This window comes from Chenopodium album, chromosome 20 (genome assembly GCF_948465745.1).
Source record: "Chenopodium album chromosome 20, dcCheAlbu1.1, whole genome shotgun sequence".
Classification (NCBI taxonomy): Eukaryota; Viridiplantae; Streptophyta; class Magnoliopsida; order Caryophyllales; family Amaranthaceae; genus Chenopodium; species Chenopodium album.
The window spans coordinates 17,691,169-17,709,096 of record NC_137853.1 but is presented as its reverse complement, the minus strand read 5'-3'; the positions used below and the strand labels follow the sequence as shown (position 1 = coordinate 17,709,096).

The following is a 17,928-nucleotide window of genomic DNA, read 5'->3' as shown; positions in this document are numbered from 1 at the left end:
CAACTTACCCCCAACTCTTGGGCGAACATCTTGGGGTATGTTGCCGCCTGCGAATTCCAAGGGTTGCATCTCGGCTGGGAGGCCTTTGCCCATATGCACTATCTAAGTCGCAACCCAGGCGGCTGAAGGGCGTGGTATACTTTGACCACCCTTCCCCAATACATGAAGACCTTGGATAAGGTATCCAAGTTCGACGGCTATAAGCACCGCTTCTATTTGCTGTCTGCCCCCACCTGGCGGGAGAATGCTGAACTCCACCGGTATAATAAAAAGCCCGAGCTGTTGGGAAGAAAATGCGCCCTTCCCCGGATCCCTGAGGAGGATACTGAAAAAATAATTGAGTCCGACTTTTTTAGACTTACTGACGCTACCATCTCAACTGGGGAAGTAATAAAGGTCCCCAAAAACTGGATCCCCAAGAGCGCCTGGTTCAGGGATGAATTTTTCTTGTCCGCATGCGGGCTTGGGAACATGTTTACTAGACGTATGCGCCTGAGCACCATACCCGTCTGTATTGCTTTTGTGTCGAAACCGTTGTGCATATACTAATCTGCTCTTTACTTTTCGCAGAAGAAGCTTTGACTATGTTGCCCGGAGAGAAGACACCCAGGCGATCCTCAACCACCATCAGCAAGGAGCTGGCTGAGAAGCAGACGACCTAAATCAGGGCCAAGGTAAGCACACCTGACTCTTTCTTTAGCTGGCTTCACAATTTCTTTCCGGATGCCAATTTAACTTGAATTCTTTTCACAGGGAGGAGAGATTGGGAAGACGTTTGAGAAAAATCTCAAACGAGCAAGGGAGGACTCCGCCTCCACCCCCGGCAAAACCAAGAAATTTAGCTCCACAATGACTCCTGGAGCCTCAGCCGGGAGGACTCAGATGCGGATTGGGGGGAGGAATCAAATCATAGGCGGGAGCCTAGGTCTTGACCTCGCCAACCCCTTCTCAGCAGCCGGGGGGTCTCTACGCCCTGTTAGCGGCTTTCGCCTAACCGCCTCTAAAGGTAAGGGTAACCCATTTGAATCCTCGCCTGAGCTAGGGTGGCCTTTGTGAGTGAAATCCCACTCCCAACAGACTTCATCCTCAGACGGCCGGCAACAGATTGGTGCAGCCTTAATTTCGCACTCATCAAATATTGATCCTTGTGCTGATCAATCTCCTCGCTGGCCATATGTCCAAAGGCACGCCAAGGCCATGCTTGATGCCGTCCGCAAGAAGGACAAAGACGCTATCCTTGGGATAGAGACGTTAAACCTTGAACTGATCCTGTGCCTTCTGGCTAAGGTGAGATACATGAGCAAACAACTTTTCTAAGTGTTTTTTCCGCCTGCATTACTAACATGACTTGTGTTTGCAGGCTCTGTTGCGGGTAGACGGCCTCAAGCGTCCTTACACCCGCAAGCGGGAAGAGGTAAAGAGAGCCAACAAGTCAGCCAGAGACGCTAACAACGTTGCTCTATACTCCTCTATCATAAATGATCTTGAAACTAAAGCCACCACCATGACACAGGCGGCGAAGGCTGAGCAGCTAGAGGCGGATCTGAAGGCAGCGAAGCAGCAGGCAAGCGATGCGGAGGCGGCGCTCAAGAAGGCCTAGGCAACCCTTAGAAAACTTCAGGGTGTTTCTTAAGAGAACACCGATCTAAAGGCTAAGGTCCAGCTTCTGGAAGATGAGGCTGCCCAAGCTCAGGCGAACTTTGTGGCGACTCTAGAGGCGGAGCAAAACCGCCTGGTTGCCGAGAGCGATGTTGACAATGATGCCCGAATGAGGATTACCTGGAATGCCTTGTACCCAGACACGTATTATGGCGTTTGGGCACTGGCTCACAAGTATGCCGAGGAAGTGGTATACTTGAAGGAGAAGGGCCAGCCGGTGCCGGAGTCCTTTGCAATTTGGGCTAGCACTGAGCTGCCGGAGCCTGATCTTCCTGGCCCTGGTTAAGCACACGAGATTCCCTCAGAAGGTGAGGAAGAAAAGAAGAACGACCAGGAGAAGCCGCCTGTGGCCCAGCAATGATTTCAGCGGCAGTATGCCATTTCTTTTTTATTTTTTTGCTTTTTCTGCGCCAGTATGCCAACCAACTTTCTTTCCGGCCTACGTGCCAAGTATTTCTTGTCTTTACCGGCTGAGGAGCCGGGTTTAACAACAATTTACTTTACTTTCAATTTTCTCGGACGAGGTCCGGATAACATTGCTCCACCACAGCCGTTTGGTTGGGTGGATTTTTTTGAATGCACCGACTGAGTCGGTTTTAATCATATTGCGTTTGCGTTTGAATTTGAATTTTGTATTTCAATTTTGCATATATCCTAACTTATCAAAAGCATGCGGCGATTTTCAATCCGGCTGTCCTTGCCCCTGGACGGCTGTGTGGTTGGTTTCAAATTAAGTTGATTGATTGACTTGGAAACGTTCAATGCTTTAAAGAGCATGATGTGTTTGTAAGTCAATCAATCACAGTAGTGATTGCCCCAAACCAAGTGCACAGCCGTTCATAAACAGGCGTTCCAGCCATCTTACCAGACGGAATTTGACCGCCTGGGAAGGTTGTGTAGCTATTACACAACTCTTTTGCCCCAACCGGAAGAATCTGTGCAATTTTGGAATGAAAAATCTAAGTAATAACTTCGGTCGGTCACCGACTGATGTCTCAGGACATCCGGTATTTCAAAAACTTGGTCGTTCCTTGGACTGTTCTGGTTAGACGACTATAGGTTGACCAATTTGGTCATTCAATCGTGGCCGTCTGCATAGGTACGTAGAGCAAGCAAGTTGGCTTCTCTCTGCGAACGATCGCATCCAGAGGGGTGTCGCCGGATGCCTTTGTCCATGTTGGGACAGGCGAATTTGTGAAAAAGTAGCCATCCGGCTGTTAGCCTCTGGTCTAGGTTGAGACCGGCTGTATAGCCACTAAGCGGTTTTGTGCCTAGTTTAGTTATCTGGCCATTGGCCTCACGTCACTTGGACGTTGAATTTGCTTCCAAGTTTCAAACTTAGACGGTTTAGCAAATGACCCGTCTGAGCATTGCTCAGATGGTATAAAACTTAAAAAGACAAACATAATTGAAAACTAAAAGCAATTTCTCATTAATAGACTTCTTGTTTACAAAAATTACAAATCTCAAAAGTAGTACTTTTTCAGATTGTCTACATTCCAAGTTTTAGGCAGGCGCCTGCCGTCTGGAGTTTCCAGGCAGTAGGTGCCATCTCTTACTGCTTCACAGATCCGGTAGGGGCCTTCCCAAATGTGGATTTAGCTTTCAAAGCTCATTGGCCTTACCGGTTGCCTCCATTTTCCGTAACGCAAAGTCGTCAACTTTCAAGGGACGCTTGTGTACTTTCTTGTTGTAGGCTCTTGCCATTCTGAGACGGTAAATCTCATGACGCAAGGTTGCATTGCCCATGCGTTCTGGGAGTGAGTCCAATGCCAGACGCATGGCTTCCCAGTTTTCCTCTTCATCATAAAGCATGACTCTGAGAGTCGGCTCGTAATGTTCAATGGGCAAGACGGCTCAGCACCCTAAACCATGAGAAATGGGGTTTCACCGGTTGCCCATTTTGCTGTTGTTCGGATGACCCATAAGACATGGATTAACTCTTCTTCCCATAAGCCACCAGCTCTTTCAATTTTCCTCTTAGTGCCGTCTGAGATAAGTTTGTTGAAGGCTTTAACTTGGCCGTTAGCTTGGGGTCGACCGACTAATGCAAAGCAGTGTGAGATCCCTTGATCCCCCAACCAAGTTTTGAGCTGAGGTGTCTCAAACTGAGGGCCATTATCAAACACCATAGACATAGGTACCCCAAACCGGGGTGATGATGTTCTTCCAAATGAAAGAGATGACATATGTTGTCTTGATGTTCTTGACCGCCTCGGCCTCCACCCACTTGGTGAAATAATCCACGGCCACTAATATATAGCGTTTTCCGCCTGGTGCGGCCGTTAAACATGGGCACGGGCCGTGCCGGCACGCGGGCGACACGACTTCGGCACGGCCCGGCACGGGCACGGGTGGCGGCACGGGCACGGGTGGCGGCACGGCACGGCGGCCCACCTGTGGGCCGTGGGCCGTGAACAAAAATCCGGAATCTGGCACGGGCACGGCACGGGCACGGTGGCCGGCACGTGGGTCGGCACGCTGGCACGACCCTCCGGCACGGCACGTGGCACGGCCCGGCACGGCACGGTACGGCCCGTGCCTTACCGTTGGAAAACTAGCCGTTTATGGCCGTTTTCCAACAGCTCTAAAACGGCTAGTTTTTCCCCCCTTTTCCCACCCAAATTCCCTATATATACCTCATATTTTCCTCCAAAAATATCACAATTCATCAAATCATCTATTCTCTCTTATTCTCTAATATTCTTACTCTTAAATTCTCAATTCTCAAATTCCTACAAATCATACAATCTTGCTCTCTTTTGTGAAAAGAAAAAAAAATTCCTACTCTCTTATAAATTTTACATTTTTACTATTATTACTTTTATTAGTCTACTACCAAAAAAAAAAAAAAAAATTGTTATATTTACATTCGGGAAATTAAAAATTCGGGAAATTATAAGTTCGAGAAATTATAAATTTGGGAAAGCATTGAAGCGTCATTGTAAGATTTAACTCAACTTTATTTTAATTTGTTATTGTTATTGTTATTGTTATTGTTATTGTTATTGTTATTGTTATTATTATTGTTATTATTATTATTATTATTATTATTATTATTATTATTATTATTATTATTATTATTATTGTATTCTTGGAACTACTTAATTATATAAAAACTACTTTCTATTTTAATTGTGGGTTATTTGGATTGTTTAAATCTGTCTAAGGCAGGATTTGGGCTCTGGACAACGTCGCTCCTAACCTCTCCTACCTGGGATCTCATTGATCCAAGTAATCTACTATTATTATAATTATTTTTAAAAATTTAATTTATATAAAAAGTACTTACTAATTAATTCTTATTGTTATTGTTATTATTATTGTTGTTAATTGTTACTTTGTTATTGTTAGTTGTGTTATTATTATTAATTAATCATGGCATCAAACCCGAACGTTTCCTCCTCCTCTAGAAAAGCCAAGTCAAAACGTAGGGAATCACCAAACCCAAACACTTCAATGTCTATGCCCCCCCTAACATGCCCTTTCCCTCTCCTAACATGCCCTTTCCAAACACTTCCACCCCTTTCTTTCATCCCCAAAACACGGGAGGGCAAGAACAAATGGATGATATGGCTCCTTGGACCCAATTTCAACAAACCCAATTTCAACAATATGAATTTCCTTTTCCTCCTCCTTCCCAAGGTAGCCAAACACAAGCCTCCGGGTCGAGTGAACCATCCACCCAAAATCCTAACATATTAGAGTGGTGTACCGAAGAGGATTTTGCTCAAACCAAAAGAAAGAGTGAATGTTGGGCACATTATCAATTAAGTAAAGATGGAAAAAAATGCAAGTGTCGGACTTGTGGTAAAATTTTCTCGGCCGATACCAAGGGAGGGACGGGACACCTTACTAGACATACAAAAAAATGTGGTGGACCATCTAGTGATCCAACCCAACCTAAAATTTCTCAATTCCATCCACAAGGTTTCATTTACAATTACGAGAGAGATAGGGATGAACTTGGGAGAATGATTGTACATGCAGAACAACCTTTTCTTTTCGCAGAAAATGATGCCTTCAACAACTATATTAACCGAGCACTACAACCAAAACACAAAAAAATCTCCCGAAAAACCGTTCGATCTGCTGCCATGAAGACTTATCTAGAGTACAAATTGAAATTAGTAAATGAATTAGCTAATCTTCCTAGTAGAGTTTCTTTAACCGCCGATGCATGGGATGGTGGGTACGGACTTCACTATTTATGTGTTACTTGTCATTGGTTAGATAATGAGTGGATGTTACAAAAACGCATCATTCATTTCAAAATGCTTGAATACCCTCATACCGGTCTTAACATTTCACATCATTTAATGGAAGCCATTGATGCATATAGTCTTAGGGATAAAATCATGTCTATGACTTTCGATAATGCAACTTCTATGACATATAGTGCGAATTTGGTCAAATCCCAATTGAACGATGTTATATTAGATGGAGATGCACTTCATGTTAGATGCATTTGTCATGTTCTTAACTTGTGTGTGAAGGATGGAACAGAAGCAATTGGTCCATTTTATCACAAAATAAGGAATGCTATTATGTCTATTAATAGCTCTAACATGAGATATCAAGAATGGAAAGGTTTTTGCAGGCAACAACGGATAAAAACCATAAAAATAGCACCGGATTGTCCAACTAGGTGGAACTCCACCTATGAAATGTTGAGTCGGGCAATCGAGTACAAGGTTCATTTAACACTTTTTTATAATATGAAATTTCCACAAAATGCTTTACTAGAAGATGATTGGGCTAATTGTGAAAAATATATGCAGTTTTTACAATTACTATATGGTATGACACATTGTTTTTCTTCTGTATATAATCCTTGTGCTCATTCTTTTCTTAGCAATGCATGTTTACTTGCACAACTTTTTGCGGAACACCGATCACAACATGTTTATCGTGGATATATTCCATCCATGGAGGATAAATGGCGTAAATATTACACCGATATTCCTATGATTTATATTTTTGCTTCTATTTTAGATCCTAGACAAAAATATGATGGCACCTTTTTATTAATTGATATTTATTATAGTAACATGAATTTTAAAGATGATGTTGAAACTTTTAAGAATAAGGTGACGGATGAGTTTTTTAATTTATATAGAGTTTATGAAAGTAAATATGGAACCGTGTCTCGATTTGCCCCTTCTCAAACATCCAAAAATGTAAGTAAACGGGCCAAAGGTTTATTTGCACAAGCTGCTAACTTGATGTCTAAGTATTCAGGTACAGAATCATCATCATCTAGGAGAACACAAAGCGATGTTTCGGAGTTGCAAATGTACTTAAGTTACGACTTCATGAAAGGCATGGACGATGAAGAGAAGTTTGGCCTCGGCATCCTCGATTGGTGGAAATCACAAGCCGTGAAACATCCAATTTTGTCGGCAATGGCTCGTGATATTTTTGCTATCCAAGTCTCCTCCGTTGCTTCCGAAAGAGCTTTTAGTGCGTCGGGAAGAGTTCTAGACGATAGAAGAACAAGACTAAAACCCGAAACACTTGAAATGTGTGTTTGCTTCAAGGATTGGTTGGATGCCGAAACTCGTTCTCAAGATCGTACTTATGCACAAAACGACGACGATGAAGGAACATCGACTTCTTTTAGTTCTCATACTTCTCAATCCACTCAATTGGCGGATGAACTTGAACCTCTAGGAGACGAAAACGAAGATGAAGACGAAGGCGAAGACGAAGACGACCAATAATAATTACATGATTACATATTTACATTATACACTATTGTATTCTTTTTGTATTATCGAACTTCGTATTCCGTATAATAAATGAAGTTATTCAATATTCATACACTATTGTACGATTTATAATTATCATTACTTATTTTGTAATTTTGTATTATTGAATTATCGTACATTCGTACCGGCTACCGTCATATAATAAAATAAGTTATTCTTCAATTTTTTGTGTTTTCGGATTATCGCACTCGTATTTTTTTTTTTATTATATGCATTGTTGTTTTTAATTCGTTTTTTTTATCATTTATTTTTTTTTTAAAAAAAAAAAAAAGAAGAAGAAGAAGGGTGGCACGGTTTGGCCCGCGGCCCGGCACGGCACGGCCTGCTAGGCACGTGGGTCGTGCCGTGCCGTGGGCTGGGGTGTGCCAATTTAAGGCACGGCACGGCACGGCACGCCGCGGAGCCGGCATGGCCCCCACCCCGGCACGGCCCGCGGCGGCACGGGCACGGCCCGCGGCGGCACGGGCACGGCCCGTGCCCATGTTTAGTGGCCGTGTAAGGGCCTAGGATGTCCATGCCCCATTTTGCAAACGGGATTGGGCTGTGGATGGCCGTCAGATCAGTAGCCGGTCGATGAATAAGTTTGCCAAATTTTTGGCACTTGTCACACCTCTTGACTAGCTCTTTAGTGTCTGCCTTGAGAGTGGGCCAAAAGTAGTGTCATCTGGCTCTGACGGCTAGGGACCTGCCGCCTATGTGAGAGGCGCAGTATCCCGCATGCAAATCTTCGACAACTTTCTTCCCCTTTTCTGGGGTAACACACTTCAATATAGGCTTGAAAAACCCCGCCTTGAAGAGTTCTCCGTTTCTCAACTCGAAGCTTGCAGCTTGCTTCTTCATGACGGCTGCCTCCTGTGGCGAATCAGAAAGTGTGTCGTCTGCAAGGTAAGCCCGGATGCTATCCATCTAGGTAAAGCTTCGGTCTAGAATTCCAATAGGCTCTTCATAGATGCTTCTATTTTCAAGAACTTCCCAAAAGACTGACCGAGGCGTATCACAGTAGGCGGAAGATGCCAATTTGGACAATGCGTCCGCCTGGTTGTTGTCCGACCTGGGCACTTGACTCAAATGAAACTCTTCAAGTGACCCAGCCTCCTCTTTGACCGCCTGATATTTGATCATAGCCGGATGAGTTGCTTCGTAATTTCCCTCATACTGGCTAACGACCAACTGTGAATCAGAGTAGGCGTCAATTTTGGTTACCCCTGCCGCCTTACACATGCGGATCCCGGCTAGTAGAACTTCATATTCCGCCTCATTGTTTGTGTAACACCCCAATAATTCTCCCTTTCCAAACCACTTACTTTAAATAAAATAGTGGAGAACCATTGACATGTTACCGCCACGTGTTAAAACGTTAAGGCTTTATCAAAGTATTGCAGCGGAAAATCAAACTTAAGTATTTAAAATAACATAGTTTAGAAAATCAATAAGTCAAAGCTTACAAATTGGAACCTTAAAGGCCCTTATCTAAAACTAAACCAATAATCAAAATCCAAAACATAAACGAAATAGCAATGCATGAATAAGTTCAACACAAGAATTGAACACTCTCAATCACACCAATCCCTTGACAATGCGTATGTCAAATTCCCGAACTTCACATTATCAAGCTAACCTGTGCAATACTGCTCCCCAATAATACAAGTGTAATAATTGGATCATCACAGGGTCATTGAAAGGCGAAGGCCATGACCAAAAGAAAACACACACAAAAGCACGCAATCAGCAAAGCTGAGTACATACAAGCTACAACGTACCAAATCTAGCATGCTCAACTAATTAAAGTAAATAAACATACAGTTCGAATTCGTTAATCAAGACTCCACACTTAAACAATTCAATTGACTCAACATACTTACTAACCAATTCCAAACACTTGACTCTTTATATTTAATTTAATTAATTTAGTTTGGAGTAAGCAATAGACCAGGTTGTCCAATCCACCAAATCATTTTGGTCCCAAATGACCATTTGAAATAAAAGTTTAGCGCGATGCAAGAATGGGCGCGACTCCATTCTCACAAAGTTAGTCTAGGATCCCATCTAACTTTCATTATAAAATAAAATGTAAATACCAAAAGAGAAGAGGACATGTTGATCAAACAAGCCTCGAAAAGCCACGGGCTACCACCGTGTACCCCAACCCATAATTGTCAATACTCTAGAAGTGCACGCTTTCCAGAGTTTTATTGTCCATCCATGTTTCACTTTACGTGATTACAATTTTAATTAATAGCTGACTCATCAAGAAGATCATACATAACAATCATACATCAATTCATTTTTAATCTTATTTAGGACAATGGTGATCACATCACAAATTGACCTTTAATTCCATTAAACTTCCAAATTATCCAAAATTGTTGAACATAGTCAACTCACCTAGCCATTTCGGCTTAATCCACCTTTACTCAACATACTAACAAGTTATGATTGAGTAATAAATAAATAATAATAACCTTGTGGAATAATTAATAAATTCATTCCACTTAAACCATTCAATTCCAATCCTTTAATAATCCAAATGTGGATAACAAACCAATCCAATAAAATTATGACTTGTATCAACATTCCATACAAACATTTTATCCAATATAATTCAACATGTTTGCATCCATAATTCCATACAAACATAATCAATTCACCAAAACATGTTTCATAAACATAAGCACATGAATTAAATCAATGTGTAACCAAACAATTTCGATCCAAGTGTTCCCTAATCATGAAACTAAGTTCTTTCCTTTTTGGTACCTAAACATGATACTACTTATAACAATGTAGACATGTACGTACCTCGTACAAACAATCCTTTGAGCCACTTTTAATCACTTAAAATTCTCCTAGGGAATAATCACTTCCTAAAAAACAACCAACAATTAATATTACTAACCCAAGTAATTTCCAACAATATAATATGATGAAAACTTATTAAAATAAAAAAAAAAAACATATTTATATGCTTAATTAACTTTAAACATAATTAATTTTATTAATCAAACTCAAGGATAAAAATTTAAGCATAAAAAAACTTCGTTAAAAATGAAAAACTGCCCGAAAATCATATTTAGGGGCAGAATTTGACCACGAGAGGGTGGTACTCACTACCAAAGGTAGTGAATCCTTCATAAAACATTGTTTCCACATGGAAAACACTACTTTTTTTGTCAAAATCAGATGAGTTCAGAACCTGATCGGGATTAAAACGGGATTAATATTAACGAACCGAAATCTAAACATTAAAACACGAATTTACGTGTTCAAAATAATCTGGAATTAAGTTAAACTAATTAGTAGTATAATCACCAAAATTCCAAAACATCATTACTATAAAAGCCCTAAATCAATTGTTCATAAAAACCCTAAAATCATGATTTTCAATAATTAAAAACCCTAGGTTATTAAATTTACAAAATCTGAAAATTATAACATTTATAAAATCTGAAATTATAAAGTTTAATCATCAAAATACAATTTGATTCTAATTAAATTAATTTCATACAATAAAATCAAAACCCATAATCAATAATTATAATTACACAAATTAATAAAAAAAAAGAGAAAGAAAATAAGACTAACCTTTTGTGTGGGAAAATTTTGGGGATGTATGGGGTATTTATAGGAGAGAGTGTGGTGTAGGGTTAGTTTTAAGATTGGGCCTCATAAAATTAATGGGTCAATTAAGAAAGTAAAGTGGGTTTGGTTTGTTTGTTGGACATAAATTATTGAAGAAAGGTTCATAAAAAGTTCTTTGTAATAAAATCGTTCATCAAACCCAAAAATAATTTGAAACTTTTGAATTTAAATCCGAAAAAATACAAATAAATATTATGAATAAAATATAATTTCATTAATAATATATTTAAAAAATACGGGGGATTACAGTTTGAGGCCTGGAACTTGAACCGTAGTGCATACTCATATTTGTCTCCCTCAGGAGACTCATAGAATACGCCTGCACCACAACCATTCTTTGTAGAGCTCCCGTCTACATACACTTTCCAAACCTGATCAAGATTATCCGGAGCCACCGGACGGGTCATTTTAACAATGAAGTCGGCAAACACCTGACCTTTCACTGCCTTTCTTGGTTCGTAAGTGATTTCAAGACTTTGCATTTCAATAGCCCTTTTCAACATTCTGCCGGATGACTCCAAAGTGGACATTGGCCGCTTGAGTGGCTGGTCAGTGTAAATCACCACCAGATGTGCCAGAAAATAAGGCTTCAATTTTTTGAATGCCATATACAAAGCAAGGCCAAATTTTCAACCATGGGGTACCGGAGTTCAGCGTTTTTGAGTACATGGCTAATAAAGTAAACCGGGAGCTGGATACCGTCTCGCTCAGCAAGGAGAACGGCACTGAGAGCGTGATCTAAGATGGCTAGGTATATGTACAGCGTTTCCCTAGGCAAAGGGCTAACCAGCCTAGGTAGAGAGTGCAAGTGTTCTTTTAATTTCTGGAAGGCCGTCTCAGCATCGTCTCCCCATTACAACCTAGTCTTCTTCCTGATTGCCTGGAAGAAGTAAATGCATTTGTCACCTGACCGGCTGAGAAACCTCCCCAAGGCGGCTAGGCAACCGGTGAGTCTCTGAACTTCCTTGACAGTGCGGGGTGACTTCATGTCAATCACCACCTGTATCTTCTCGGGGTTAGCCTCTATCCCCCTTTGATTAATCACGAATCCGAGAAACTTCCCAGACTCAACACCAAAGACGCATTTCTTAGGATTTAGCAAGACCTTATGCCCCCTGAGGGTGGTGAATGTTTCTCGGAGATCAGCAAGGTGATCCGCCTGAAGCTTGGATTTGACTATCATGTCATCAAAGTACGCCTCCACATTCCTCCCAATTTGATTAATGAAGACAGTATTAATCATCTGTTGGAAAGTAGAAGGCGCATTCTTCAAGCCAAACGGCATCACAGTGATGAGTGACATTTATGGCACTCAAGTAATCTCTTTTTGGATGAATTTCATTTCATTTCATTTTATTACTCTTTTCTTTAGTTTTCCTTAGTTTTATTCTCAATTTCTTCATTTTATGCTTTTCATGGTTATTTTCTCTATTTTGTGCATTTTCTAGTTTACTTGTTATTTTTCCCTTTTATTTGCTTTTTCTCCTTTGTTTGTAGGTTGTGATTGATTGTCCAAGAAATCCCGAGCTTCCTCTCCATGGTTTTTCATTGATTTTCATGCCTAAAGCTTGTGCAAGAAGTTTCAAGTCAAAGGGGGATCCAAGGAGCATGCTTCAAGGCCTTGTATATGCCTTTCTCATGGCTTATATCCTTCAAGAAATTCAAGAAAGTTTCTGCCTACCTTTTCCTCCATCACCATCATCTAGGATGTGTGCACCACATGAGCTAGGACGAAGAGAAGAAAGGGAGGCTTCCAGTTATGTGCGGGCGCACATGGGGAGTGTGCGGCCGCACATTTGTCGTGTGCGGCCGCACATGAGGTGTGTGCGGGCGCACCTTTCTAGGTGTGTCCCGTGCGCACTTCTCTCTCTCCTCCGAGCGCCCGCACCGGCGTGGGTCTATTTTTGGACGTCAATCCTAACTTCCCCTTTGTATATATAGTTATTTCCTTCCATTTTTAGAGGAGAGATTAGATCTTCATTAGTTAGAATTAGATTAGATTAGATTTTAGAGAGAGAAAAACACTAGTTCTTAGCATTTTTAGAGAGAGAAAATGTGGGTTTGATGATTGATGATTGAAGATTGCTACATTTGATTTGATTTCTATCAAGTTTGTAAGGATTCTTTACTCTTTAATGCAATTTAATGTTTGATTTCATTAGTATTGTTGTTTGATTTGGTTAATTGATGGTTTGATTGATTTTGATTGAAGTTGTTGGTTTCAATTTGATTTCAATTGATGAATTTGGGAATGATGATTAGTTTAGCTTTGATTTTGATGTTCTTCATGGATTGTGAGTAGTTTATTTGCTAGGGTAGTGGTGAAGCATGTATTAATGATGAATTGAGATTAATTTGGGGGAAATTGATTGAGTTGATAATGTGATTAAATTGGTTGATTGATTTTGTGCATGTGTGTGCTTGATTAGGCTTGATCACCCTTGTTATTCACACTAGATTGCATTGTGAGTTCACATTGATACGGACCATTGATTTGTGGCTTACATTTACTCGATTGAGATATCTTGTGATGTTTCCTAGCTAGTGTTTGGTGTAGTTGACGCTAATTAGACCTCTAGGAGAATAGCTTGATGTACTCTCTTGGTTGCAATTTCGGTTTTCCCTCACATTGCTTGACTTGATTGGTTAATTCCCCAAGTTGATTGAACTTCATTGTTGATGCATGTGGATCCATTCCCCTAGTGCCTTAGCATTCAATTAGTACTAGCCTTTTGCATCGCCTAGCTTAGCTCTAGTTTCTACCATAAACCCCTACTAGATTTCGGAATAGCTTAACTTAGGCATCGTGCATTCGACCTCCATTCCTTTGGGTTCGACCTTGACTTACCACTACACTTTATAGGGGTTAGTTGAGTTACAAATTTTGTTTGATTGGGTGGGGTGGTAGCCCAACGACCTGCCGTTCTCCTTGCCATCAAAATGGCGCCGTTGCCGGGGAATGGTGCTTTGAGTGCATATTGTTGTTGAGTCTATTCCACTTTATTTGCAAAATACAAAAAGATTTTACACTTTAGGCTACACTTGTAGCCGTGCTACTAATATTTTCTTTGAGTTTTGTATGCATAGATCCCAAGTCATGGGAGAACATCCAAGAGTTGCCTTGAAGGAACTAGGAGTGCCCGGTGCATATAGGTATGAGAGCGGCATAACTCCACCTACAACACCGGAAATTGACTTTGAAATTCGGCCGGCAATGATCACCCTAATTGAGAGGAGACAATATAGTGGGGCTAAGAATGAGAGCCCATTGAACCATCTTAAGGAGTTTGAAAAATATTGCAATACTATCAATGTCAATGGAGTTTCTCAAGAGTTTATACGCCTTAAGTTGTTCCCTTTCTCTCTCATAGGAAGATCTTTGGAATGGCTAGACAAAGAAGTGAAGCCCAATTCCTTGAAGACATGGGATGATGTCACAAAAGCTTTCTTGTCCCGTTTCTACCCACCAAAGAAGACGGCGGAGGCTAGAGCCATAATCCAAAGTTTTAAGCAATTGCCTAGAGAGAATCTCTATGAAGCATGGGAGAGGTACAAGGACTACCAAAGGGAATGTCCTCATCACGGAATTCCAACATACCAAGTGATCCAAATCTTCTATAGTGGTTTGAGCTTTCAAGGTAGATCGAGCCTAGATGCCGGAGCTGGAGGGCCGATTATGAACAAGACGGAAGAAGAGGTTGTGGATGTTATAGATGATGTGGTAAGGAATTACATGGATTGGCATGATGTAGATAGGGAATCGACAAGCACAAGTTGCTCAACCGATTAATCTTATGTCATCAACGAATTGTCCACAATGGTCTCGGAGTTAGGAAAGGAGGTGAATTCTCTCACGAACAAGCTCGAGAGTCCTTCACAAGCTTCTAGTCTTCCCTCCCAATTTAAGGGGAGAGGTACATCTTCTTACTCTAACCCTCTTTTTGCTTCTTGTTGCATAATTAGAGAATGCTTAGTTTGTGATATGTGTGGAAAGAATGATCATGATGCTTCTAATTGCTCCAATGTTCCTTGTGATAGATATGATGGATATGAGAATGTGCATGTGAATTGTGATGATAATAATGATTTTGGACCTAGATTTAATGCTCAAAAGATTGTTGGGAATAGGAATTATCACAATAATGGGAGCTATGATAATTACAACCAAAAGAGTGGTAATGGTAACCGTGTGAGCCAAGAATTTTGTGGTAACCATAACAACTTTTGTTGTAAGGATCAAAGCTATGGCCAAGAATATGGGGATCATAACCAAGGTTATGGTAACCATAATCAAAATTCCGGCCAAAATCATGGTAAGGGTAATTGGAGTAATCAAGGTAGGGGAAATTTTCAAAATGATGTTCAAAGTGATACCCCACCCCAAATTACTCCAAAGACTCAAAGCCAAGGTGATGATTTCTTTACTCAACAATCCCAATTGAATAGGCTAGAAAATTTCATGATGGATCAATCTAGGATGTTGAATGAATTCACATTGTCTTGTAATAAAATATTTGAGGTCCTATTTACTCATGGAAAGATGCTTGAGAACCAAATTGTTCAACTAGCCAACCCTTTGAAAGATTGTGCTAGTCCATCTCCTTTACCCTCACAAGAAGTTGATTCTAGGGAACCGATGTGTGCTATGACCACTAGGAGTGGTAAGGTCCTTAAAGAGAGTGCTCCTAGGAAGAGTAAGGAGAGTGAAAAGGAGAATGATTCGAGTGAAGAGAATAAGAATGAAGAGCCTAGCAAGATGAGTGAGGATTCCAATGATAAGCCTAAGGAGAAAGAGCGGAAGCAAGATGAGGTTTACAAACCTAGACTTCCTTACCCCCAAAAGCACAATAGGCATAAATTGGATGAGCAATTTGGGAAATTCATCGACATGCTTAAGCAACTTCATCTTACTCTTCCCTTTACTGATGTTGTAGAACAAATGCCAAACTATGCTAAGTTTCTTAAGGAAATTTTGAGCGGTAAGAGAGATTGCAATTTGGTGGGACCGGTGAATCTAGGGGAGTGCTTTAGTGCCTTTATTCAAAATGACCTACCCCAAAAGTTGAAGGATCCCGGAAATTTCTCCGTACCTTGCAAAATCAAAGGAAAATTGTTCCAAAATGCTCTTTGTGATCTTGGTGCTAGTGTTAGTATTATGCCTTATTCCGTTTTTAAGAAACTTAAGCTAGGTGAACTCCTACCATCCAATATGACCCTTCAATTGGCCGATCGGTCTATTAAGTTTCCTAAGGGGAGAGTTGAGGATGTTCCTCTCAAGATTGGAGAGTTCACCATTCCCGTTGATTTCATTGTGCTTGAGATTGCGGAAGATGACCATATCCCTATCATCTTAGGAAGACCTTTCTTAGCCACCTTGGGAGCCTTGATAGATGTTAAGAGAGGTCGTATTACCTTGAGAATTGGTAAGAATGAGGAAAGTTTTGATTTGAAACCAACACATGAGTCTTTGTCCCTTGTAAAAGGAATTATGTGTGTTAATTCCCCTCGCCCTATTGATGATGTATGCACTATTGATTCTTCACATAACGATTTTATTGAGAATTATGATGATGTGCTTTTGAGTTGTGATTGTAAGAAGGTTAGTGAAGATAAAGAGATGATTCCCAAGCTTATGGACGAGGAGGAAGTTGATATTCCTCATTGGTTTGAACTCCATCCTCAAGATGAAGGTTATGTTTCTATGAGTTTAGATGGTAAAGGACCATTTACAAAGAAAAACAAGGCAAAGAAAAGAGCACGAGCTTCTAAGAGAAAGAGAAAGAAGTTGAGGAAAGAAAAGCTTGCATTTGAAAGGTCTTTGTATGAAAGCTCATCAAGCAACAACGAGAAGTTGCTAGAAGTTGAAGAGGAATTTGCTCTTTCTACTACCTTGAAGAAGGTGGTGTTCTTTTACCCTCCATGATTTGGAGGAAGGGTCGAGCTTAGGACCTTAAGCAAGCGCTTCCCGGGAGGCAACCCGGAGATTCTAACTCTCCTTTTTGATTGTTGAGTTTTCTTGTTTTTGTTTCTTTTATTACATTTTCTTTTCTTTCACTTTTCTACTTGTTTGGATTTTTAGGATGAATTTTGCGGGATTGGATTTCTTCGAGAATGCATGGTGAATGGAAGGTGTTTGCGACACTTATCATGAATGTTTTCGATTCCGATCGAAATTTGAGGTAAAAGGGGTAAGAATTTTCGAGAGGTAAGATAGGAAATTCATGTTTTCAAGGTTGGAGAAAGTTGATACTTAGTGAATTCTTGTGGTGAGCACATGAATCTTTATCTTTGGGCTCTTTAAAAGTGTTTTTAGCTACTGCCTATGGTGTTCCTCATCACCATCATGATTCATGTGCGCACCCAAATAGGCAGTAAGTATCAAAGAAAAGAAAAAACAAAGAAAGGGAGAAGCCAGGCAGTGTGCGGCCGCACACGCACATAGTGCGGGCGCACATGCTGCGTGTGCGGGCGCACACCAGCCTTGTGCGGCCGCACATCCCTGCTCCGTGCCCTTTTATTCCTTATTCCTTCTTCTTTCATTCATTCCCTCATACCTCATCTCCTACCTCACGTACTCCCTCTCAAACCCTCCTCACTTGTGCACATCCCTGCTCCATACCCTCATTCACCATCAAAAATCCTTCAAATCCCCTTTTTGCCTAGTTTAGTTTTCTTTTATTTGTTGTTTTCTTTCCTTTATTTTGAAGTTACTAACCATCTTCTTTGTTTATAGTTTCTTTTATATTTCTTTTTCTCACTTGGTTTCTTGAAGAAGCTTTTAGATATGGAATGCAACGAGGTGGTTTTTACTTGCTTCGTTAATTTTTGCTAAGCTTGGAGCCGGTGACATCTTTCTTAT

At 40.7% G+C, this 17,928-nt stretch overlaps 1 non-coding gene across 1 annotated transcript; it reads right to left on the bottom strand.

The window, feature by feature from the left end:
• Positions 1-14,551: 14,551 nt before the first annotated feature.
• On the bottom strand, positions 14,552-14,657 carry LOC145599910 (small nucleolar RNA R71). The gene has a single exon (XR_014104157.1). It is a non-coding gene; the product is annotated as a small nucleolar RNA R71 (small nucleolar RNA).
• Positions 14,658-17,928: the final 3,271 nt, after the last annotated feature.